Below are 27,391 nucleotides of genomic sequence, written 5' to 3'. Positions count from 1 at the left end.
TCCAAATCAAAAAATTCTATACACCATTCCTAAAGGGGGATACACCATTATCCCAATTATCCATTTTTGAATCAATCTGTACAAAAGATCCATTTGCTAAAGGTACAATTTCATCACTTTATAATCAATTATATGGAGTAGCAAATCTTAATAGACCCTCTTACGTTCAGAGGTGGGAGGAGGACCTGGGACGAACTTTAGAAGACACGGACTGGTCTAACATATGGCTCACATCTAAGTCATCTTCACCCAACATCTTAGCACTGGAGACAAATTATAAAGTCCTAACTCGCTGGTACCTTGTACCCGCTAGAGTGGCAAAATATTCACCTAATACCTCAGCTCTTTGTTTGAGGATGCCCAGAAATAGGCACATATTTACACATATGGTGGACGTGCCCAGTAATCCAAACCTTCTGGAAGGAAGTCTTCGTGATTGCATCTAAAATATTTAAAAAAATAATACAACCAGATCCATATTTAACTTTACTTAATCTAAAACCAGAATGGTTAACACTCTCTCAATTCAAACTTATGATCCAACTAATAACGGCTGCAAAACAAACAGTGGCCAAGGCATGGAAATCTCCTACATTGGTACTAGCAGAAACAATTCACAGAATGAATAATACAATGTCCCATCCTAAGATGGTAGCCATCGATCAAAATCAAATTCCAAAATTTGAAAAACTTTGGCATCCTTGGATAAAACAACAGTTCCTGTCAAACTTCAATGACTCTGTCCTGTTGCCATGGTAACAGATTAAATGACTTACAGAGACACCCATTCTAAGGCTTCAAAGAGAACTAAAAAGAATAATAAACTGACAAGCGGGACAACCTTGTGGACCATACCTCTACCTTTCAACCCTTTCTTCTTTCTCTTTCCTTTTCTGCACCTTACGATTAAAGCTCATTATCAGAATTTATTTGACCTATATACACTCTACTTGTAAACAATATGTATAGTAGGTATAAATCATTTAAATACCTACAAAAGTAACTAAGGAAATGATATATATCTTTAATTTAGGTTTACGTGAACCCAATGGTTTAATATTTGAAATTTCATGATATTTACCTATATAAACCCTACTGTAAAACAATGAGCTTACTTTATAGATCCTTGTAAACTTACTTTATGTATCTTTATAACATTGTATACTCAATAAACTTCTTTTGACAAGGAAGATAGAAGAAGAGCATAAATCTCTTTCCCCATGAGGTTTTTTCTCCCTCTAAAGGGGTAGAACATATTTGCTAACATTACATATTTATTTATATTTACAGTTTACTTCTGTACCCAACTCCTGATGAATGGCATGTAGCCATGAAACGCGTCGAGTTTCCATGGGGTTCTTAGACAAGTCTGGCTTATTACTTACTGGCCCATATATACTTTTTATACATCCAAAATTCATTGAATACTATGAAATTATCAATGTGTATGTGTACCTATCTTATAGCAGCTCTTTTGCATATGATGTACTAATGCCTGCCAATATGAAACCTCTTGTAGTATATTTATTAATATGCTGCTATATTTTATGTGTTGCCAAGCTAATGTATATGTATCCATTAGGTTTATGCCATTGTGCATGTACTTGAACCTGGGATGGAGACACAAATATTGTGCCTCATTTAAAGTCTCACCCTCCCCCCCTTTTTTTGGCTTTCTGAATAAGGTTGACACCAAGTCCCACACAATCTTGCCAGCGCTTCCTATGTAGTCAGGGCAGTTTGCCGGCTCTACGTGACTATCTTTGCCCTCATAAACCATAAAACTACATGTATAGCCTGTGGCCCTGAGCTCATACATCTTGACCCCGTATCTGGCACGCTTGCTGGGAAGGTACTGTTTGAATGACAAGCAGCCACAAAACTTAATCAGGGACTCATCAACGCAGACAACTTGATGGGGAGTAAACAAGTCTGCAAAATGTTGGTTGAAGGGGTTTATGAGGGGCCGAATTTTGTAGAGCTGATCGTATCCAGGGTCTCCAGGAGGCTGACAGAGTTCATTGTTGTTGAAGTGCATGAACTGCAAAATCTGCTCGTATCGTGCCCTGGCCATGGAAGTAGAGAACAAGGGCATATGGTGAATTGAGTCAGTGGACCAATATGACCGCAACTCACTTTTTTTGGTTATGCCCAGGAGGAGGGAAAGGCACAGAAATCTTAAATTCGGAAACCGTAATTGGTTTCCAATCTCTGGCAAGGGAGGACTGGGGAAAAGTGGCAATGTGTTGACCAGCATACAAATTGCTTTGGTCCACAATAGATCTATAGAGATCTTCGGTGAAAAACAGCGCATAAAAATCAAGTGGCGTAAAATCAACGGTTTCCACATGAATGCCAGGTTGGCCAGTGAATGGGGGAAGTACGGTGCTGCAGAAGTGGTGGGTTCCCAATTAGGATTGGCGAATGCAGCTGGAAGGGCACTATGGGCACGACGGGCCTGTGTTCGTCTGCTTGGTGGCAGTGGGACACTACTTGTGCTTGCCACCTTGCCAGCTTGAACTGCACTTATGGGACTCACCACGTTACCAAGTGTTACTGCAGTGCTGGATGTATGACCAGGGTGCACTAGGCCGCTGGTGCTTGCCAGTTCACCAGAAGGAATAGCGGCGCTAGTACTTCTCTGCTCCATATGAGAGCCCTGTGGTTCTTGCACCTCAACTGCAGAAGAAGAAGTTCGGGGTCTGGTATGCCTGACCTTGGCAGGGACCACAACTCCGTCATCAGAGCTATCTGTCATGGAGCCTCTGCTGTCTACAGGTTTGTATTCTGAGCCTGAATGTGACAGATGAGGGACTTCCTCTTTGCTATCTGTCATGCTCAGAAATGTGTAGGCCTCTTCACTAGTGTACCTTCGATTTGCCACTTTGGGCTCTAAATTTAGTGGTACACTAGTGAGACTCACAGGCAAAAAAGCTGCTGACTGTTAGCTACTGTATCAAAACGTTACCAAAAAAACTGTTAGCGATCGCAGGGATCAGGCCTGACTTTGCGAAAGCTGCAGTTATGTGTTTAGTGTTTTGTAAGTGACAGTGATCGATCGATACTGCACTTGGGTGGGCTGGGCCGAGGGGTAAAACGCAGGTGCTAGCGGGTATCTGGGCTGATCCCGCTAACACTGCATTTTTGGGGACCCTAAACTGCTGGGGACGCTAGTATAGATCTGATCGGATCAGCTATTGATGCATTCAGATACTATACCACTAAGGGAGGTGTATGCTGCGTGCTGGGTGTTAGCGTTACTGGAAGTAACCTGACGCTGCCTGGGGTGGTGCAGACCCTATCTGACCTTAAAAAAACTTAACTTATATCACCGCTTGGCGATTAGGGGGTTAAACCTTTATTAGGTGGGGGCGTGGTTTGCCTTGAGAGAAGATGGCTGCTTAATCCTCAGGCTCTTTCTCCCCACAGCCTATAATCCGCATTCCACTGGGATTTCTGACTAAAATTTGCTACCCACTATGGGAACTTCCTCCCGCGGAAGCTCGCAATCCAGGTCCCGATCTCCGAGAGAAACCACCGGCCGCCCGTGCCAAACAATACCGGAGATATTCAGAACCCAGCGGGCTAACATGGAGGCTCCCCTTCCCGCTTCAGCTACTGCTCAGGAGCACAACGGGATTCTCCTCACCCCGACCGAACGACCCACCACACCTATGGAGCACAGCCTGGCATCTCACCGTCAACCGAGTCTGCAAGATCTCCAGGCTGTAGCAGCTAACATAAAGGATACCCTGTTCTCGGCCATTTCGGATCTACACCATGAATTACAGGCCATTGCAGGGAGAGTGCAACATGTCGAGAATACCGCGGCACAACAACAGACAGCGGTAAAGAAGATCCATCACAAGGTAGACTCACACACCTTGCAACTTAGAGATCTTCAGCGTCATGTTGAAGATCTCGATAACAGGGGTCGCAGACACAATTTACGGGTGAGAGGCCTCCCTGAATCCATGATACAGGGCCAGATTCTCCCGCCTGTTACAGATCTCTTTAACCGCCTCCTGGACCGGCCCCGACATACCTTGATTGCCATGGAACGAATCCACAGGGCACTCCGTCCCCGAGGCAGAGACACCGATCCCCCAAGGGACATTATCTGCCACATCAATGACTTTGCTACCAAAGAAGAAATCCTTAAGAAAGCCCGTGATAAGATGCATGTAGAAAATGAGGGCCACTCTATCTTCATCTACCAAGATCTCTCAGCAATTACGCTGAGACACCACAAAGATTTACGTCCTCTGCTGGAAGTCCTGCGGACCAGAGGGATCCGCTACAGATGGAAATTTCCCTTCGGCCTCCTAGCCTCTCACCAGGGCCGCTCTGCTTTGCTGAGAGTCCTGGAGGAATTAGATGCCTTCTGCCGTACCTTGGATATCCCGTACGTAGCGGTCCCAAACTGGTATGCGGAGTTCGAAACACCTTCCCATGCCCACTGTTCACCAGAGGAAGAACCGATGGATGTTCACAATACAAGTTTCCGGAGACGACGATCACCGTCAACTGCCAGACCCAATTCCACCTCAAGGCTCCATCACCCCCCTCCGAGTCCTATGACAGCGCCCTTACCTCGGCGGGCATGCAGAGACCGCTGAACCTCACTGTTACGGCCCAAGATGTCTGCACAGGATGAAAACATTGACATCATTTGATTCCTCTACCCCGATCTCCCTCTCCAAACGTTAAAGCAGACCCCAGAGCCTTAATCCTTCACACCAATGGATGTTCCGGCGATGTGGTGCTCGCCACCCTTCTCATCCGAACTCACAGGAGTCTCGTCGAACTGATTTGGGCTGTCTCTGCCTAGGAGGCATACAGGAGTGCTCTTTGACTATTGTACTCCATCCTTCCAAACCCACTGCTTTATGTGATCACACCTGACGTTATAAGTAGATGACCACATTCTTAATCTTGGTCTGTGTAAAACTTAGACGTATGAATGACCGTAGATACCATGGACACTATGAAGAGGATATCGCCATGCTGTGAATGACAATCAGCACACACGAGACATTCTACTCTTCTCCCAAACTACAGAGCCCGGCTATGGATACAGACAGGTTTTAAAAAAAAAAAAAAAAAAAACTATACCGACAGAACTTCCCCCTGTTGAGCTACATTTTACGGGTAATATGTTATGTTCTTAAGATTAACAAACCTTCCATGCTGGAAAGGTCTTCATGTTATATGACACACGCCAACAATGGTTAAGGGGGCTTTTAGCTTTTAACACCTCATCACTAGCTTATCCCCCTCTAGCTAATGCTAACATACTATAGCCTAACATGTTCTAGATAATTTGAACACACATCGCCCTCTACTGATCCAGAGGTTGTACTATCACTACCTTTAGGCATAAGATCACATCGTTCTCCTCACAATACTTCACAGAACCATACAATACAAACACAGGCCTCCTATGGTGGGATAAACCAGATCTCAACACCATTGTTAGCGAAATACAATATATCATGAACCACATAAGCAAGCCAAACAGGCACACATACACAAGCCCAGGGCACTGACATACTCCTACCGAGTTCATTCTCTGGTCTTGCTTAGACCCTCACATCTACACCCATCTCCTATCCATGTTATGTTCTATGTGATTTTTTTGCTCAGATTATGAGCAGTTATTGTCCTATTGACGAATGTTGCAAATATATTACCGCAAGGTTTGCTCTCCATTGAGCACATTTTATTAATGGTCCTGCTAATAGATTACCATTGTAGTTAGCTCCGACAAGAGCTAGTTATTGTTCTCCTTCGTTATTTTTCTGTTTGACATCCAGGTGGATTCATTATATACCCCCAATCCAGACAGCTGCTCACCCCCAAAGGGTCTCACCCATAATGGCTATTGCTGACTACTCCCTATTAAGCCCTTTAGCCAGAACGTGATATTCATCTTATCATACACATTGCCTCACTCCTTCCACCACCCACTTATGCCTGCTACCTCTACATCCCCTATCTACTCCCATCACCATGAGCTACGGCTGTTGGTGGGATGGACCTCAATATTCAATCTTTCTATACTTGTCCAATTCTCTCAAGTGACAGACCAACTCCCACACAGTGGATACGAACAACTCAAAAAGATCTTATCCCCTCGAGTACGATAAACTCCACTGACCTCTACCGGCACGCCTGATATCATGACCCCACTCACCGAGTTAGGTGATAGGGATCCCACTTATCGCCGGATCCTTTTCCTCTACCTACCACACATTACCCACTCTACCCCACTAACCTATTCAGACCCACATACCCACCTAACCACACCCTCTGCCACAGCTCCTGAAATACTGACAGATACGTTAATATACTTTCAAAATCACCGCAGCCTCCCCCACTACAACTATCCCCTTGATAAAAATCATTTCACTCAATGCTAGGGGCCTTAACACGCCAGAAAAGTGCTCCCAACTCCTCCTCACCATGCACAGAGACAAGGCTGACATTGTATTTATACAGGAAACGCATTTCCGCTCCAACGCCAAGCCAAAACTACGCAATTTCCGTTATCCAATGGTGTATCATGCAACCAACCCATTGAACAAATCGAAAGGAGTTTCGATACTTATTGCAAAAGGCTGCCCCTTTCAAATCACTGACTCGCTTATAGATGTGGAGGGCAGATACCTCTTTCTGAAAGGCTCGTTTTTAGGTAGAAAAATCACTTTGGCAAACATATATGCCCCAAATGTTCATCAAGTACCGTTCTTCCGAACCATCACTGATACACTAACAGCCTTCCAAGAAGGTACCCTCATACTAGGGGGAGACTTTAAAGCTCCGCTCAATCCTATCCAAGACACATCCACGGGCTCCTCATCACTCCCATATACAGCCCTCAAGAAAATCAAATCCCTACTCAAACAGTTACTATTCCATGACGCATGGTGCACCCTGAATCCCAACGGCAAAGATTATACCTTCTATTCAGCTCCGCACGACTGTTATTCTAGGATATACTATCTATTCTTGACGCAAAAAGATCTCTCTCTGCTCCATCAAACTTCCATTGATCCCATGATCATCTCAGACCACCACCCCATCTCCCTGACATCAAAGTTCCCGGACACACCACCTCGTCCACAAACGTGGAGGTTAGACCCGTCATTACTAACGGATCCCTCAATTGCTGATGAGGTAGAATCCAGTCTCCAACACTTCTTCCTTGAAAATAAGGCTAATGATACATCCCCGCTCAATAATTGGGAAGCACATAAATGTGTGATTAGAGGCACTTTACTTGTGGCGGCTGCCAAAAGAAACCGAGAACGGCGGAAACAATATTCAGAACTTATCGAACGGATCCACAGACTTGAAGGCGCACACAAACACACTCAAGCTTTAACCACTATGAATGATCTGATACAAGCTAGAAAAGATCTGTTGGACCTATTAGATAAACAAATACACCGCAACTATATCCTTTCTATGAAAACATTCTACTAATATGGCAATAAAGCCAGTAAAATACTAGCAAGAGCTTTACAAGCGAAAAAATCCAACACGACGATACATTCCATCACTGATCCATCGGGACGCAAACTAAACAAGACCCCAAACAATGCTAAACAATTTGTCAAGTATTATAGTAAATTATATAACCTCCCCCCATCAGATCCATCCACAGATGGAAACACAAGAAAACAAATGATAATTGAATTTTTGAAACAATATGGCCCAACCCCAATATCGGAATCAATAGCTCAAGACCTAGACTCCCCTTTAAAAAGAGAAGAGGTTGACATAGCACTGAAACAAATGAAAACGGGCAAAAGCCCCGGACCCGATGGCTTGACCGTCGGATACTATAAAACATACGCAGGAATACTCACCCCTTCTTTTATGGCAGCCTTTAACTCTTCTGCAATTCCCACAAATCCCCCACGAGATCTACTAACTGCCCACATAGCAGTAATTCCGAAACCAGACAAAGATCCCTCCTTAGTTACCAATTATAGGCCCATCTCGTTACTCAACGTTGACCTTAAATGTTATGCAAAAACTTTAGCGAATCGACTCCTCCCATTAATACCCCAACTTATCGATCTTGATCAAGTTGGCTTTGTCCCGGGGAGAGAAGTGAGAGATAACACTCTTAAGGCTATCAATGTGCACCACTGGCTCACGTCCAAACGTACTAAGGGATTTATGCTTTCCCTCGAAGGCGTTCGACAGGGTGGCATGGGACTACATGTTAGAAACCCAAAGGGTTATAGGCCTCCCCCCGACAATGTTAAACTTCATATTAGCACTCTACTCTAGTCCCACTGCCAAAGTCTGAATAAACGGCCACCTGTCGGATGCCTTCTCCGTGTTGCATGGAACTCGCCAGGGTTGCCCGCTCTCCCCCTTAATTTTTATCCTCTCCCTTGAACCATTCCTACGACGCATCAGAGCCAATCAAGATATTAAGGGTATAGAGATAAAACACCGCACATATAAATTAGCAGCTTTTGCGGACGACATTCTCCTCTTTCTCACAGATCCGCTTATGACAATCCCGAACCTACTTAAAGATTTTCAAACCTTTAAAACCCTATCTAACCTTCAAATAAATTTTTCAAAATCAACAGCCCTTAACATTTCACTTACCCCTGAAACTTGCCAACAATGCCAAATTAATTTCCCATTCCCATGGAACAGTCGTGCAATTCCATATTTAGGCATTTAATTACCAACCTCCCTAACTGACTTATATTCCTTAAACCATGCCCCACTATTACAAAAAATACTCATAGACTTAAAGAAATAGTCCACTGGGCTTTTTTCTTGGTTCAGCAGAGCCACGATCATTAAAATGAACATCCTACCTAGAATCTTATATATCCTACAAACTATCCCAATTAAACTCCCGCAGGCATTCTTTTCTACCTATCAAAAAGCATGCACAGACTTTGTCTGGGGCCAAGCGCGGCCGAGATTAAGCTTCATGAGACTGACCACTCCTAAACTCCTGGGAGGCATAGGACTTCCCGACATACGTAAATACCAACAAGCATACCACCTTGCTAGGATTGTAGATTGGAACGTACACTTTAAACATAAAGACTGGGTCCAATTAGAACAATCATTGTCAAAACTTCCATTGACTCATCTCCCTTGGGTCGATCCCCTCCACATCCCCCCTGAATATAAACATCACCCACTTATTAACCCAACACTAACCTCATTCCGTACAACCTGTAACAAACACAAAATCTCTTCACTTCATGGGCCAATGACGCCACTCCGCCTAAACCCAGACTTTACACCGGGAATGCACATTTCCTTTTTAGCTGACCACTGGCCCCATTCAACCGTCCGAGCAGAACACTTCTTTAAGAGAGGTCACCTATTATCCCAATCTGCATTGGCGTCAAAAATGAAAATAGACTTATTCCCCTTCTGGACCTACGTCCAATTGCGACATTTTTTCAACAAACCTAAACCCAGACCTGATTGGTCTAGACACACTACCACATTTGAAAACCTATGTTTAAGTGAAGAACCCCAAAGCCACCTGATATCACAAACTTATACTCTCTTATTTATCGCCCATATGCCCGCAAGACACTGGACCAACCGAAAATGGGAACAAGATCTCTCCATAAACCTCACTGACCCCGTACACACGGTCGGACTTTGTTCGGACATTCCAACAACAAAATCCTAGGATTTTTTCCGACAGATGTTGGCTCAAACTTGTTTTGCGTACACACGGTCACACAAAGTTGTCGGAATTTCCGATCGCCAACAACGCGGTGACGTCAACCATGTACGACGAGACTAGAAAAGGCCAGTTCAGAACCAAGCACGGCACCCTTTGGGCTCCTTTTGCTAATCTCGTGTTAGTAAAAGTTTGGTGAGAGACGATTCGCGGTTTTTCAGACTCATGGCTTTCAGATCGTTTTCTGCAGCTCAGTTTATGCTTGTGGGTTTGTATCTGCTCTTCAGTGCGTGCAAGCAAGTTCCGCGTGACTTATAGTCATTGTGTTCTTATTCGTTCGTTACTGTTTTTCAGGTCGCTCTTCACGGGCCTTGCTGTTCTTCAGTGCGTTCTGTTACTTCGTTCTGAGCAGCCGACCGTTTTCTAGCCATGTTGCGTATACGTACTCCTCGTAGAGTTCGTGCTGTGCGGGGGCTTGGTGTTGGGGTCCTGACCTTGACACAAGTCCAGTCCATGAACAGGGTGGGGAGGAGTTCATGGACCAAGAATTGGTTGCTTCAGCGTGACCAGTTCTCTCATATGCCTTTGCTCCGTGAGAATAATCCTGATGATTTCAGGAACTTTCTCAGGATGACGGACCCCGTATTTCACCGTCTGCTGGCTTCGCTGACCCCCTATATCAGCCGGCAGGATACCTGCATGAGACAAGCCACCACTGCTGAGCAGAGGCTCGTCGCTACCCTGCGGTACTTGGCAACGGGGAGAAGTCTGCAGGACCTCAAGTTCTCGACAGGCATCTCCCCCCAGGCTCTGGGGATCATCATCCCAGAGACCTGTTCTGCCATCATCCAGGTCCTGCAGAAGGAGTATATGAAGGTAAGATTTTTATCCTTAAATATCACATTTTATTGTATTGAATGTTTGCTAATATATTGTATTTCTTTCCTCATTCCCTAATTACCATGATTGTAATATGCTGTGAATGTCCCCTTTGTCCTCATGCATGCTGGATTTTTATGTAATTATTTTTTTAGTCCTTTATACAGATTGGCCTTCAATAACCTCCCCAGCATGCTCTCCTGCCCTATATTCACCTTATGTAGTCACTTAACAATGTATTTTGTCAGCTCCATAGTAGTGCTTTACCCCAAACACCCCTAAAATGTTTTTAAATGTGATTTGTGCTTTAAATTCAGGCAGAGTGCCAGAGGCTTTTTTTTGTGGTGTCCCCAAATCATTTTTAGTAACCCTCCCTCCCCCCAACTGCTAAGTCTGCTGATCCCAATTCTCTATCTATCCTCAATCATCTATCTGCTGACTTTGCCAAACCCATACACACTATACCCATCTCTTTTGTGCTCAGATGTATGGATGAATTCCCCAAAGCATGTAGTGCAAGGGCCTGCCTGTATACTTTCAAATGGTACCGTTTAAAGTTTTTGTATCCTATTATTATCTTGACAGGTAATAGCAGAATGTCCAAATGTCCTCAAATGTGTACAGTGTGTATTTATATCTTTGTATTATGACACTTACCTGTCCAGTGGGCTGCCAATAGTGTAACTAAGGAGGGGCTGTTCCAAGTAATACCCTGTATTTAGGCAGTCATCTTTCTATGAAGTGGAGAGGGTTACCTGTCCAAGATCCCCCCCCATAATGTTAGAAATGGCCCATGAGGGGGGGGGGATATGATAGGTGTACCTTATACTTTGGTGTTGTTAAATTCCCCTTAATAAATGCTATCTGGAGGTTGGCCAAGAATGTTTGTGTCTAATCTGCTTGCCATGTTTATGTGCAAAAATACAAATTTTTTTGTTTTCCTCAACAGTTTCCTTCCACGCCACAGGAATGGCAGACTGTGGCCTCCCACTTTGCCCAGCGGTGGGACTTTCCTAACTGTGGAGGGGCAATTGATGGGAAACACGTCCACATCGTCCCACCACCCAACTATAAGGGGTTCAATAGTATTGTGATGTTGGCGGTGGTGTCGGCTAATTACGACTTCTTGTATGTGGATGTAGGGAAGAATGGCCGGATGTCAGATGGTGGAGTCATCGCCCAGACAGAGTTCTACAGGCGTCTCCAGAATGGCAGCTTGGACTTGCCACCTCCAGAGGACAATGTGGAAGGACTCCCATTTGTCTTCGTTGTGGATGAAGCATTTGTGCTGGGGGACCATCTTATGCGGCCATTCCCAATGAGGACCCTCACCCCGGAACAGAGGGTTTTTAATTACCGGCTGGCCAGAGCCAGAAGAGTGGTTGAGAACACATTTGGAATCATGGCCAGCCGGTTCCGCCTATTTCTGACACCCATCCATATGGCGGAGTATAAACTTAATCATATAATCCTGGCGTGCTGTGTTCTACATAACTTTTTACGCCAACATTCTGCCAACTATGAATGAATGGCAGTAGTTCCACGCTTAGGAGGAAGAGAAAGAAGGGACTGCAGCCCCCTAAAACTGAATATCAAAATAACCGAATAATCTAAAAAAGGGGAATTGGATCTATCTATCTATACAATTAAACCTTTAGAATAAAAGTCCCCAACGTGAAAAATCCAATTCATAAAACACAGTGGTGAAAAAAATGTAAAAAAAATTTTATATAAAAACAGTACTGAAAAAATCCCAAATAAAAAACAACAAATGTCCAGAGTAAAGTTCCTTAAATGTGTCCTTCTGATGAAAAAAAACATAGTCTCAGTGTGACTGGTGTTCCCTGTCTTTCACTACACCCCCACTCATGCTTTCACTCACCGGACTGCCCAACCCCTGCAGGGGTGAAAGGCATGTAGATAAAATCCAGCGATGATGTACCCGGGAAGCGATCCTCCATCCAAAGATGTTTGTCCTTCTCTGGTGTTGCGGTGTCCCCAATAGTAAACATCCATATGGAGGTAGAAAAGAAAAGGCCCAACAGGTGGCCTGGAGCACACCAAAAAAGAACCACCCTTCTTTTTTGGTGTGCTCCAGGCCACCTGTTGGAGGATCGCTTCCCGGGTACATCATCGCTGGATTTTATCTACATGCCTTTCACCCCTGCAGGGGTTGGGCAGTCCGGTGAGTGAAAGCACGAGTGGGGGTGTAGTGAAAGACAGGGAACACCAGTCACACTGAGACTACATTTTTTTTCATCAGAAGGACACATTTAAGGAACTTTATTCTGGACATTTGTTGTTTTTTATTTGGGATTTTTTCAGTACTGTTTTTATATAAAAATTTTTTTTACTTTTTTTATACATTTTTTCACCACTGTGTTTATGAATTGGATTTTTCATGTATTCACGTTGGGGACTTTTATTCTAAAGGTTTAATTGTTAAATAAGTTTGTATCTAAGATTTTGGATTATTTTGAGATTTTTTGCTTTTTATAGACATTTGGGCACATTATATATATTTTTATTAGGATATTTTGAATATATTGAGTTTCTGATTTTTCAAGTTGTTTAGGGGTACATATATACATATATATTTATTTTAACACGTTGCACTTTATTATATAACATTGGTGGGTGGGGCTTCTGCACATATTTCTTTAGCCCCCAGAGCACATTGGTCACGCGTAAAAATAAATTTTATTTTTATATGTTCTTTTTGTATATGTACTCTTGTGAGCATTTATATATGAACAACAATTAATGCACATATAGCCAGACAGCGCCAATTCCCCCTTTTTTAGATTATTCTGCCAACTATGCTGGCTCAGTTGGGCCTGAGGCCGGAATTCTACATGATACAACCCTGACGGCGCTTGAAAGTGGCCGTCCTGGCTTGCCCTCCCTGAGTGCCCGTGATGTCCGGTTAAGATAGCTTGAGTTCTTGGCGGGTGGGGCATAAATATGCCAGACAATTTGTGAAGCATTTATCAAACAAAAAAAAAAAAAAAAACTAATCTTTTTTGACATTTACTGCTTGTGTTTGTTTTAGCTGACCCTGACAGCAATGTGGGGAGTCCTGAAAATGGCGTGATTGTGTAACCTTTTATACAAAGCACTGTTGGGTGTTATTTACTAAAGGCATAGACACTTTGCACTACAAGTGCACTTGAAACTGCACTTGTAGTGCAAAGAAGATTTGCTCTTAGGAAATAACCCCCATTTTCACAGAAAACAGCAATTACATCACCACAAAAGTGTTGTAGCGTTGAGACAATAATCCACACATTCTTGATTAACAAACTTTTTAATACCTGCACAATCACATGTGCATTTAGAAAAGGTTTTTAAAACAAACCAACATGTTTGTTGTATAACAATTTTTGGGGTGGCATTATCAAAAATAGAAATGTCCATTTACAATAAAACAGGCCTGTGTAAAACCAACAAGAAAGACAAAAATCTTGAACTTACAAAGTTCACATATGGTAAAACTTGAAGGCAATATCAGACATGAGTATTTTGGAACTGTGTTTGATATTGCGTTCAGATGAGGTGAAGTCACCCCTTGAAAAGCCAAATTTGGAAGATGCACACCAATTTACGAATGTCAACATGTGCTAGCTGCCATCACGGGGGATCAAGGGACGTGTTTTGTGGGAGCAACCCCTTCCTCACCACTACTTTATTATTGAGGAAGGGATTGCACCCCCAAAACGCATCCATTGATCTCCCGTGATGGCAGATAGCACATGTTGGCACACTGTGTGCATTCTCCAAATTTGGCTTTTCGAAACATCACTAAAAAATTTTTAAGATTGTAGCACACAAAAAAACTGTGATTTTGTGGGGTTTTAAATTCGCCCCAAAACATCAATGATGTTATTATTTTTTTTAATAACATCATTGATTTTTTTCTTGAGGTTTTCCAATTCTAAATTACACCCCATGATCTCCCCGATCAGGATCTGGGCACTTTCTGATGTGAAAGGATCTCAATCCACAACATCATGATCACCTAAAAAGAGAGAAACCAAACAAAAGCAGGTATCAAAAATCTGCCGGCATCCATCTCTTACCTGAGTCTGTGGTCGCAGACACTCACCTGTTGTGGTGTCAATTTCCACCACATCTTCTTCCTCCTCCTGCTCAGTTTGGGTTGGGGGGTATTTCCCCTTCTTCCAGAGGTGGGGGGTCTCTGGTCTCCTCGGATGAGGGGTGTCCTCCGAGTCTGTTCTCCCCTATGTAAAACAAAAATGGTATAATTAGCACACAGATATTTGATGGCAGAACTATAAATAGGAAACATTGCTTGGAAGTGGGGTACAATTGTCTATTTGGGCAGAGTTCCAAGATGTAGCATTTTTATTGTCCTTTGTCAAGCTTCAATACTTTACCTGTCTTGTACAAGCTTCACAGATGGAGACCCCCCTATAGTATACACTGGAGCACCTGTGTGGGCCCCCTAATAAAAAGGGTGTTCTTGTGTCCCACACTAGTGCTCCAGCGTCCAGATGTGAAAACAGCTGCTGAGTGTCCTCTCCTTACACAGAATTTAGTTTGCATTTCATTCTAGTAACAAACCCATCTACACAACCAAATATTTTTCATATAAGTAGGCCCTAAAAAGTGTAGGAAAATGCATATGGCCTAAACAATGGTGTTTTAGAGGCCGAAAGAGAAATGTTTGATACGAACGAATAATGGGCCCATGAACATTAAAGTTGCCATTTTAAACTGTACAACAATTAAGAAAAGCATATGGAGCAGCACGAACGTAATAAAGACAAAAAGAATAGGAACACAACACAACTACTTACTTTTTTGCAGCACTCTCCGGATCTTTCGGTACTGCTCGGACTCTCTTAATTTCAGGTCCGACCACTGCTTCCCGAGCTGATCTTTCGATCGTCGTACCCCGAAATTCCGGTGCAGACTTTTGACCACTTTCGCAATGATCTTGGCCTTTCTGATATTGGGGTTGGGGTAAGGCCCATACTTTCCATCATAGTCGGCCTTCTTCAGGATGTCGACCATCTCCAACATCTCCCCAAAGGACATATTTGTGGCCTTAAATCTTCTTCTGGATCGGGACGTGTCCGGATCCAGGCTTTCCTCCTCCTCCTCCTCGTTCCTCTAATTAGCACACACCTGCTGTGTATCCACCATGTGCTCTTCCCCCACTGCGCAGAACGAAATGGGGTGGGGAATAGACTCGAAAGAACATCAGGGGCGGGCGGAGTTACACACATGCGCAGTGTGTATAAAGCGTACCACACATGCGTATTACGTACGATCTGTGAGCGGAGGAAGGAGCATTGGAGGCGCTGATCGTAAGAACGAAGGTAAGAGACATACTTGTGCCTATACTGCTTCTACATTGAGGCCTATATTGTAACAAGATTAGGAGAGTTTGGTCTGACATTAGGGTTTGTCTTGTGTTGTGTCTTGCAGTGAAAAATGGATATCTTTCAAGATACTGACTTCATGGCAATATTCATTGACATGTTCAGGGAGCTGCCTTGTCTGTGGGAGATCAACCACCCACATTATAGGAACCAAACAAAGAGGAAGGCAGCGCTGGATCAATTGTTGGAAATTGTGAAGCAGGTGATCCCCACGTCAGACATCACATATTTAAAGATCCTAATTGGTGGCCTGAGGAGCACATATGTAAGGGAGCGCCAGAAAGTCCAGGATTCGCAGAGATCCAGAGCAGCAGATGACATCTATATCCCCAGGATGTGGTACTATGACAGGCTGCATTTTCTGGCTGGCCAGACTGAACCCGCGTCATCACTCTCCAGTCTTCCTTCCACGTTTCCTTCCCCACCAGCTGAGGCTTCTGACGCCCCAACCTGGGCCTTCCAGACAGCAACATGTGGAGGAGCCCAGATTGAGCCAGGTATAGCATTCCTCTAAATATTTCTGCTTGTCCAATCAATGATGTTAACTAGATGTTAGTTTGGAGTACTAATTTATGATTGTGATTGATGATGAAAAAACTAAAACCATGTCCCTTTTTCATACACAGGGAAGTCTCAGCCAGGAGGTGGCCGGGCCGAGCAGGCTGCCTGATCTGCAGGTCCCTCCCCTACACCTGGAAAGAGAAAGTGGCAGGAGGAGGAGTGCCCTAGAGGAGGCTGCCATAGGCCTCTTTTGGAAGGCTACAGCGGCCCTGGGAGCACCACACACCGTGGAGGATGACTTCGCTGCCATCATTGCCTGTAAAATGCAGAGGATGGAGGAGGGACAACAACTCATGTGTGAGTCCTTAATGTTGGAGGCTCTCAATAAGGGGTTGAGGGCCTAAATAACATCTGATACACACCTTTGTGAACTCACACATGGTCCTCCTCCTCCTCCTGCAGGTCCTCCTCCTCCTTCTCCTCCAGGTCCTACTAGTCCTCCTCCTCCTCCAGGTTCTACTCCTCCTCCTGCCACATCTCCAACAGCAGAGCCACAGCGTAGAAGGAAGCGTGGAAGGAAGACCAGAGAGTGATGACCCTGGATCCAGTCTGGTCTGGCAAAAGATGCAGCCTGTTGTGGTACCACAGCCTGGGGACACAGATGTCATCTGCTGCTTTCCGGATCTCTGGGACTTCTGGACCAGACTGCACTTCCTTACATATGGACTCCTCAGGCCACCAATTTTGATGTTCAAGAATTGATGTCTGCCCTGGGGGTCAAAGGCTTCGCTAATTTCTGCTGTTTCTCCAGTGTTGCCTCCCTCTTTGTTTGGTTCTGAGCCCTTAATAAAGGAATTTTGGTTTGAATTATACTTGCCTATGTGTGTTTTACTTCAAAAAGGACAGTTTGTGAGGATTCAGGTACATTTCAAATATACAATGTGAAATTAACAAGGGACACCAACACCAAACAATCTCCTTAAGCTTCAATAATAAAAGATATCAATGGTGTTGTGGTAACTTGACACACAAAACACACACAAAAATATTCTGGAGTAAAACTAAAAACAACATTAAACAAAGATCAGCCCTTGAAAAAATACAAACATAAAATCTAAAATAAAAATGGCTTTAAATAAAAAAAAAAAAAAATATTTATGTCAGGTGTGACAAATAACAATATATTCAGGTAATCCCAATAAAAAAAAAGAAATACGTTTGTGAGAAGTGTGTGTGAATATGAGCAGCAAAACTACTTAATTCTTCTCACATTATAAAGAAGGAGAGTGTGCTGTATTAAACCATTTTTAATATTGCAGCGTGACGAAAGTGCTGTATCCATTGCGAACGCTAATTTTACCAGACCGAGCTGTTCCGTGTCGGAATTTCTTCTGAGCATGCGTGGCACTTTGTGCGTCGGAACAGGCCACACACGGTCGGAATTGACGCGATCGGATTTTGTTGTCGGAAAATTTTATAGCCTGCTCTCAAACTTTGTGTGTCGGAAAATCCGATGGAAAATGTCCGATGGAGACCACACACGGTTGGAATTTCCAACAACACGCTCCGATCGGACATTTTCCATCGGAAAATCCAACCCTGTGTACGGGGCAATAGAGTGGGAAAACGTTTACACTTTGATCCACAAAGGTTCGATGAATGTGCAAATACAAGAAAATGCTTTTAAAAAAATACTTTCTAGATGGTACAGGACTCAGCTTATACTGCACCATATCAATCCAGCAATCTCCCAGACCTGTTGGAGATGCAAAACAGAGACAGGCTCGCTCTTACATATCTGGTGGACCTGTACCAAACTCCAACCTTTCTGGAAAGAAGTCCACAAACTGATCAACCAAATAACCACGTACTCCCTAGATTTCAACCCTGCATTATTCTTGCTTCACCACACAACAACACCACTGCACGCCTACTTTCGCTCTCTAGCCATGCATTTGGTGAGCGCAGCTAAGATGTGTGTCCCTCTCAAATGGCGCTCCACCGAACCACCAACCATAGCGGATTGGTTTACCCGTATACAAAAAACAATGGTCATGGAAGACCTCATACATCAAGCCAAGGATACACCCGCTAAGTTCACCAAAACATGGGTGTGTTGGTTGCACTTTGTCACCACTGATGACTATAAAAAATACATGAGCTGTGGCAGGAACAAAGAGACTTCATATCTCCCCCACCCGTAACACTCGCTGATTCCTCCCCCCTCCTTTTTTTCACAGATACATACCAGATTTCCCCACTTACACGCTGATACATACAGCGAACCTCCCCTCCAATGACCTGGCGTACAGCCTCTCCCCCTCACCTACCCCTCCTGCTTACCCCCCGATACCCCCCCTATACACTTATGCGCTTGAACCTGACACCATTAGGACCAAACTTATAACCAGACCTAAAAGTTGATAACACAAGATCCGGTGGTTTTCCTTCTTAGTTACCCTACCATACCTACTATCTACAGGACAATATAAGATTACTACCACAAAATGGAATAGTGGATATTGATTCCGTGTTATAATGTGTAACAGAATATGAAACCTATGTAACACTCCACCACCTTTTATGTATAACAACTTTCTCTCATTTTACATTAATGGCGGCTGCGCCCGCACACATGTATTTCAATGTGATCGTTTCAACTTCTTTTTATTTCGGTTACCTTTGTTCGAAAACTCAATAAAAACTTTGTTTAAAAAAAACCTTTATTAGGTAATAAATGGCGGGTGCCCTAAAACTATAACAAACAAACTAACTAACCAGCATCACCCGTAACACTTATACGGTGATCACTGGTGAAAGGGTTAACTAGGGGGCAATCAGGGGGTTAAAACCTTTATTAGGTAGTATATAGGGGTCCCTGATGCTATAAAACGCTGATGGCGAATCTATATACTTATCTCCCTAACTAGCGTCACCTGTGACACTAATACAACGATCAGAAAAAACGATTGCTTAGTGACACTGGTGACGGGGGTGATCACGGGGTTAAAACTTTATTAGGGTGGGTTAGGGGGATACCCTAGACCTAAAAGGGGCCTACCACTAACTGCTCTACCACTTATAACTGTCACAAACTGACACCAATGCAATAATCAGAAAAAAAAAAAAAACGCTATTGGTGTCACTGTGACAGGGGGTACAGGGGGGTGATCAGGGGGTAACTGGGGGGTGATGGGGGGTTGAAAAGTGTGCCTGTGTGTTCTTCTGGAAGTGTAGTGTTGTGCAAACTCACATTGATGTCTTCTCTCCTTGGAGCCGGAACGAAAAGACCGGCTCGAGGAGAGATTACATCACTTCCTTCACTTCTGTTTACATTACAGAAGCCGAGGAAGCATTTCATTTGCCAGGAGCGATCGTGAGAGGGTGGCCACAAATGAGTGGCCTCCCCCTCACCTCTGATCGATCCTGACTAGAATCCGACCGCCACAGGGACCGGGGGGGGTCCGATTGGACCCCATGCCCGCGGGCAGGCAGGGACATACAGGTAAGCCCTTATGCCTGCCCGTGCCATTGTGCTGACGTACATCGGCGTGCGGCGGTCGGCAACTGGTTAATAAATCTGCAAAAAAGGCAACAATTCTGTGTTTTTCTGTCAATATGGGGTGCTGTGTGTACATTAATGAGGAAAAAATGAACTTAAATGATTTTAGCAAATGGCTGCAATATAACAAAGAGTGAAAAATGTAAGGGGGTCTGAATACTTTCTGTCCCCACTGTATATTTTTTATACTGTTTTAACATGGATTGAAATGAGGCTGGACACAAAAAGGGGAACAGGGACCAACTTATAACGTTGCACGCAGGCTCATTGCAATAAAAAAATCCCCCATGCACAGAGTGGCACATGTTTTGTAAAAGATCATAGGGCAGTTACTTCCAGCAGTGGGGCAACATATGGGAAGATTTTTTTTTTATTATGGACATTATACTGAATATGGTTATGAACACTGCTTTCTATTAGCATTTTAGATTTAGTATATTACATAGAAGTTTTAAAACTCTACACTTTATATTCAGAGGGAAGCACTGTATGCACAATTGGTTTAGCTTTTTATGTGTTTAATTGCTATCAAATAGCAGCCACCATTTTAGAGAATAAATAGATTATAAAATGATTATATATATATATATTATACAGTTTCTTTTGGTTCTGAAGTTTTCTGTTCCAGAATATTGTTCTAGAACCTGAAGTTCTACTTTAAAGTTTATTAACCACTTCAGCCCCGGAAGATTTGGCTGCTCAATGACCAGGCCATATTTTGCGATACGGCACTGTGTCGCTTTAACTGACAATTGCGCAGTCATGCGAAGCTGTATCCTTTCTTTTGGTGGTATTTGATCACCTCTGCGGTTTTTATTTTTTGCGCTATAAACAAAAGAAGAGTGACAATTTTGAAAAAAACACAATGGGGGTTATTTACTAAAGGAAAATCCACTTTGCACTGAAAGTGCACTTGGAAGTAAAGTCACTGTAGATCCGAGGGGGACATGCAAGGAAAATAAAAAACAGTATTTTAGCTTGCACATGATTGGATGATAAAATCAGCAGAGCTTCCCCTCATTTCAGAGCTACCCCTCAGATTTACAGCGACTGCACTTTCAAGTGCAGTTGCAGTGCAAAGTGGATTTGCCTTTCGTAAATAACCCCCAATATCTTTTACTTTTTGCTATAATAAATATCCCACGTTTTTTATCAAAAAAACATTTTTTTTCCTCAGTTTAGGCTGATATGTATTCTTCTACATATTTTTGGTAAAAAAAAAAAAAAAAATATATCACAATGAGCGTATATTGATTGGTTTGCACAAAAGTTATAGCGTTGACAAAATAGGGGATAGATTTATGGCATTTTTATTATTATTTTTTTTTTACTAGTAATGGCAGCGATCTGCAATTTTTATCGGGATTGCGGCAGACAAATTGGACACTTTTGACATATTTTTGGAACCATTGACAATTATAGAGCGATCAGTGTTATAAAAATGCACTGATTACTGTATAAATGTCACTGGCAGGGAAGGGGTTAACACTAGGGGGCGATCAAGTGGTTAACTGTGTTCCCTAGGTGTGTTCTAACTGTAGGGGGGATAGGGTCTAGGAGGAGAGAGTGAGAGAGAGAGAGAGAGAGATCGGTGTTCATACATAGTATGAACACACAATCTCTCTCTACTCCCCTGAAAGAACCGGGATCTGTGTGTTTACACACACAGATCCCCGGTTCTTACTCTGTCACAAGCAATCGTGGGAGCCTGGGGGTCATCACGCCTGCCAGACACTTGCATCGGCTCCGTGCACATGCTGCGGGCACGCGCAGAGGCCAAAAGGTGCGCTCCTAGTGGCAAAAAGGTGAAGCGACGTAACGTCGTTTCACCCAGCCATGCCATTCTGTCGCAGTAAAACTGCGGCGGCTGGTCAGCAAGCAGTTAAACTATATCTTATTGAAAAAAAAATAAAATAAACTATAGTCATTGTAAACCACAGAAAACATATCTGTAATATGATAAATTAAGTATATGCACTAGCATGTTGCATAGCAGTAGATTGTGCGATGATATTTTTATATAATTTAATATATTTCCAAGAAAAATTATTCAGTCTGCTTACAGTATCATTGAAAAAGTCTGCAATGCTGAGTTATAGCTGTTTGATCCTTTCAGGACAGAAAGTGTTTGCTCTCCAGCTAGTCTAATAATCAATTCTCTCTACTGAATTTGACAGATTCATTTACTTTAATCCAACTCTGCTTTAATCCCTGTTTCTTGGAAAGCATCTGTTGATCTCTTGCTTTATAGAAGCCATTTTACTTCACTGAATCAGAGCTATATTTGGAATAGGGCACATACGCTTTTTTCACAAGGCTACATTGTGCTTTTTACTTTCCTACACAAAATTTGCATTGTGTTTTCTCTTTTTGCTGTCTCATGTGCATTCCCTTTTATTTTGAGTCTGTGTATGTAAAGATTGCATTAAGAGGAGAAAGAACAGCAATGCCCGTAAGTGCTTACAAGCTAAATAGATAATTGGAGACATAACAAGACACACAGGATAGAAAGAACACTGCAGTGAGCACAGTAGATTCCATTGGTAAGAATCTGCTGCAAAAGCTGAATGTGGGCTTACGTGCTGAAGTTAATACTTGACATATAACACAATGCAAAAAATTCCAAAGATTTAAAACGCAAAGAAAATGTTAAAAAAAAAAAAAAAGAGACTAGTCCTTGGGGCTCTTTGAAGCAGAGAAATAGTACAACAGATGGGAACATACAGAAAGAACGAAGTTGATTATTTTCCTTTCTGTCTTATACATAATGAGCTTGTATAAGGTGTCTATAGACATTGTATTAGAATATATTTATACATATTAAATACTGCACTACAATAACCATTCAAAGTGCTGCTTTTTACATACCGCTATAGCTCACTGAACTAAATTTAGACTGTCAATACTCACATTATTATTATATCCAACTAAATGCCTCTTTTAAACAACAGAGCTGAAAATTCGGAGATCAGAGGTTCTCACAAGATTTTTTATAGCTAGGAGAACTCAGTAAGGGCAGCCATAGACAATAAATGCAGGTCAGGCATGCAGACATCTGCAATCAGCAGCATTTCCCTAATTACAAATGCTCATTTGTTTTTTGGTTATGGAGAGGGGTGAGGAAGGAGCGCTATAGACACCTCCAGTGTTAGTTGTCAGAGGGTAAGAAAAGAGGCATGCAACAACAAGCCCCCTTGGACTTTTTAGGCAGACAAATTGGAGTGGAGAAGTAGATAAAAATCAACACAGTGCCACTTTTATTGGGTACACAACATAGTAAAAAATATGAACATGGCCATAGGCAATATTACTAAAATATACAAAGTATACAGATCAACCAAGTTATTCATATACATATATGTCAAACCCAAGGAGAATATATACAGACACTGCCAGAGTGAGACTCTGATTAGTCCAAGAAAATTTCTGGCATGTATCCCAACATGTTTCGGAATTTATTGATATATATTCCTTCATCAGGGTGATTTACATTTTGGTGACTTTGTTCTTATCTAAAATGTAAATATAGTTACATAGCAGTCAAACTGCAGTGCATAAATATGAACTGAACAGTTCATTTTTACATAGACTGTATTGTGTTTGGCTATGTAGATACTTACATAGAAAGGTTCACTATATAGAGACAAGGGAAGACTATTGGTAAAAACAATGGGAAAAATCCATGTTGGCTGGAGAAATCCGTATGGAGAAAGCAGGCGGAAAAACGTGCATCCCTGGATAAGCGGTCAGCCAACACCTACAAGAAGCTCCCTGTTGGCTGCACCAGCAGAGGTAATAGTGTCTAAAGCCAGAAAGGTAGAGTAAAATGAATAAGTAAATATATGGCTGAAGTCAATGCACAGACACACAGTGTTCTGTAACAGCAACAACGTTACCGTGGAGTGCCTAGATTGCAGAGTATATTACCTTTCAACAGGCTGGTAAAGACAAACACATCACAGCGGCCATGCTCGAACTTGAGACATGCTTGCTGTGTATGAATACTTAAATAGGAGGTAGCCTATTGAGTGAGCCAATCCTCACTGGGTGGTGCTGGATTTCTGGTGCCAAACGCTGCATATGATGCAGCTGGGGCCAGATACAGGGCGGTTCTCTGACGCAGGGGCGCCCGGCGTAGCACCGCTTCTACAGGCGGGATGATGTCACGCACCAACGTGTGAGAAATGTACCTTCCGTGTCAAGAGACATGGTGGAGATGGGTAGGAGCATCTCCCCGCGCAAAGGCCAGGGGGAAGGTAGGGAGGGATCCTCCACTGTCCATCAGCCATGTGCAGGTGGAGCCTACCCGCTGGGTGGTGTAGGCGGAGGGCAACCCATGAGACACACAAAGCACCACCTTGTGGACCAAAGGATTAAAGGCAGCCAATATGTTACAATAATGAAAGTGGATAGAAATACATGCAAAGTAATGAGAAGAACCATGAAGCATAACAAGTAGATACCATCTTTTCATTAATTACAGTCAAAAAAAGGCAATACACATATACATAAATCTGAAAACAATCATATATCCAATGCTAGTGTCATAGACAGAGGCACCCCAATATAATAGTCATCATGATGTCACAAATTATAATCTAGTGGCGATTCCAAATAGGGGATTATAGGTTTAATTCACATCCCCTGATACAAATCCTGGGAGGAAAGGCTTGAAACTAAATGCCTCATTGAGGCCAGGTGGTGAGGTGGCCTGTAAATTAAAGATCCATCTAAGCTCACATTGTAGGAGGCGTTTGTTGTGATCAGCACCCCTGGAGCTGGAATGTACATGATCCAGTGCCAAAAATGCACATAGGCACGTTCATACTCGACACAGCACAAACAGGTTAGGTGCATTCTAAGCAAATATTGGCATCTACTTACCTTGGATCCTCTGCTTGCTCCATTTGTCCCTGACCTACAGGCTGTCACCTACAGGAGGGCCCCCTCTGTGGGCGACAAACTGGTGTCTAGTGAATACAAATCGATCAAAGGCAATACATGTAAAACCTTAGGTACCTTTCAATGTCGAGGATGTTGCTTCTGCCAGTATATGGACAGGCATAGACATATTGAGCTGCCAAATAGACGTAGGTTTTGTTCCAAACACTATGTCAACTGTAGAACCCCGGGCATAGTGTATCTACTCACTTGTGAGTGTGGGTGCTACTTTGTCGGGAAGATCATAAACAAATTTTGGAAACGCATATACCAGCATATTTCCAGTATATGCAAACATGATCCTGATGTGCCTATTGGTCGTCACATGGCAGTGGTTCATGCAGAATCCATCCCAAAAGTGCATTTTTGGCACTGGATCGTGTACATTCCAGCTCCAGGGGTGGTGATCACAATAAACGCCTCCTACAATGTAGCTTAGATGGATCTTTGACTTACAGGCCACCTCACCACTTTAACAAGGGGGCCCCCAGATCCTGCTCCCCCCATGTGAATGGGTATCAGTTACATAGTACCCCTACCCATTCACCAAAAAAGTGTCAAAAAGTAAAAGCCACATAAGACAGTTTCTTGACAAATCCTTTATTAAAAAAAATGAATTTAAATGTTTCCCGCAATATAATTCACCATCAATCACGCCACCAGACAGACACGAAAAATAGGAAAACGCTCTTCCCTATGACAGCACTTATATAGGCAAGGGCAGTGCCACCCAGTGACGTAACTGGGTGGCCCCGCCCCCTCCTGACTGGTGCTGCTGCCTGTCATTGAAACAGACATTGTGTGGTTGATTTACCAAAGCTGTAGAGTGCAAATGAGGGTCGTGTTTGAGATACGTTATTTTCGGTCTGCTAGAATGCAGGTGGAGCGCCAACCGTTCGCCCATCCCTAGTAAGGATTCTTACCCTGTCCTATTACTATGCAAGCTGCCCGGCAGCAGTTTCTGCTGCTGCTGCCTGTCACTGCAGCATAGACATTGTGGGGTTGATTTACCAAAGCTGAACAGTGCAAATGAGGGTCATGCTTGAGATACATTATTTCCGGTCAGCTGGAATGCAGGTGGAGTGCTAACCGGCGATTCCTATAAAATATATGCTGATCCTTGTCTTTTTTTATGTAAGTGCAATACAACCTTATTTTTAAATAAATGATTTGAATTACCGTACTTCACCATGAGCGTTTTTTCCTCTCCTTCTCTATATGGCAAAACTGAAGCTTTGAATATGCTATCTATATAAATATTGAATGGATGACAGCAGCGGTTTGGATTCATTCTTGTTACCTCTTGGATTTTCCCATCTAAGATCCATCTAAGCCTAATTTGAATCCCTGTAATAGGAGTCAATTAAGTCTGGTGAGTACAATGTGTGTCTGCATGCGGGTGGAACCTTTCCTATACTAACTGAGGGCATTTATTCGAGTGTGGGATTTATACACAGACTTCACAATTTTTAAGTATTTTTATAATTCAAATGAAGATTTTTTTGTTTTTGTTTTGTTTATTTACTATGGTGATTTATGATATGTAATTGATTATATAAGAGCGCGGTTTCTTTGTTTCTTTTCAGTGCTTCTGCCTGCACTTCTAGTTTTTACCCTTCTGTGTATTTGATGAAATTATTGTCAATAGAGATTAGGGATGAGCTGAACAACCCCTGGTTTGGTTCGCGTCCGAACATGTGAACAGACTAAAAATTTATGCAAACATGCGAACCCTGTTAACCACTTCAGCCCCGGACCATTTGGCAGCTCAATGACTGGAGGACTTTTTACAATTTGGCACTGCGCTGCTTTAATTGGTAATTGCGCGGTCATGCAATGTTGCACCCAAACGAGATTTGCGTCCTTTTGTTCACACAAATAGAGCTTTCTTTTGATGGTATTTGATTGCCTCTGCGATTTTTTATTTTTTGCGATATAAACGGAAAAAGACCTACATTTTTCTACTTTTTGTTATAAGAAAAATCCAATAAACTCAATTTTAATCATACATTTAGGCCAAAATGTATTCAGCCACCAGTCTTTGGTAAAAAAAAAAAAAAGCCAATAAGCGTATATTTATTGGTTTGCGCAAAAGTTATAGCGTCTACAAACTAGGGTATATTTTCTGGAATTTACGCAGCTTTTAGTTTATAACTGCCTATCTCTTTTCTTGAGGTGCTAAAATGGCAAGGCAGTGCAAACCCCACCCAAATGACCCCATTTTGGAAAGTAGACACCGTAAGGAAATTGCTAAGAGGCATGTTGAGCCCATTGAATATTTTATTTTTTTTGTTCCAAGTGATTGAATAATAACAAAAAAAATAAAACTTTTTTTACAAAAAGTTGTGACTAAATGATATATTGCTCACACATGCCATGGTTATATGTGGAATGGCACCCCAACATACATTT

This window comes from Aquarana catesbeiana, linkage group LG02 (assembly GCF_042186555.1).
Source record: "Aquarana catesbeiana isolate 2022-GZ linkage group LG02, ASM4218655v1, whole genome shotgun sequence".
Classification (NCBI taxonomy): Eukaryota; Metazoa; Chordata; class Amphibia; order Anura; family Ranidae; genus Aquarana; species Aquarana catesbeiana.
The sequence above is the reverse complement of the archived record's forward strand: the minus strand, read 5'-3'. Positions refer to the sequence as shown.